General features: G+C 33.5%; 1 protein-coding gene across 1 annotated transcript in view; it reads right to left on the bottom strand.

The window, feature by feature from the left end:
* Positions 1 to 151: 151 nt before the first annotated feature.
* The window catches only part of LOC119587618, a gene marked incomplete at its 5' end in the record, with an annotated part of 756 nt that continues 373 nt past the window's right edge, over positions 152 to 534 (bottom strand). Inside the window, 1 exon segment of the mRNA XM_037936327.1 lies at positions 152 to 450.

The following is a 534-nucleotide window of genomic DNA, read 5'->3' as shown; positions in this document are numbered from 1 at the left end:
ATTGTCACTTCAGGAGTACGAAAACATACTCTGCACCTGAATATTTCTCAGTTTTTTTTTCTATTACTTTCTATATAAACATAAATGCAATTAAGGCACTTAACTTTCATTTTATAAGCTTTTGTGCAAAAACTTGTATAATTTCTCTCAGTTGAAAACAATTTATCTGAGGAAAAATCCTTTCTGCAAAAACTCAAAGTAAAATAGTTTTCTTGTATGGGGAAAAATAATTTCTCTTGTGATTATTTTGTGTGGAATTCTAGAAAGCAATTCCTCTTTGATTCACAACACAAATGAAGTTCACATTTCATGTAAAACACTGATACCTTACCAGTGCATCCTGGCGGCTTACATGTGCCTCTTTTCTCAGAAATGATTGGGAAGTGCCCAACCATATCCAGTCTTATGTCTTTGTCAGGAATAGGCTTAGTTGCTCTCCCAGTTTTTTTTTTTTGGTAATGTATGCAGCATTTGTTACATTACTCGACGGTTTTCTCTTTTTACCTCTACTTTTTCCACTTGGCAAAAGAGAAG

The sequence above is a fragment of the Penaeus monodon genome, chromosome 22 (assembly GCF_015228065.2).
Source record: "Penaeus monodon isolate SGIC_2016 chromosome 22, NSTDA_Pmon_1, whole genome shotgun sequence".
NCBI lineage: Eukaryota > Metazoa > Arthropoda > Malacostraca > Decapoda > Penaeidae > Penaeus > Penaeus monodon.
Note: the sequence above shows the minus strand (reverse complement) of the source record. Positions and strands in the feature narration are given on the sequence as shown.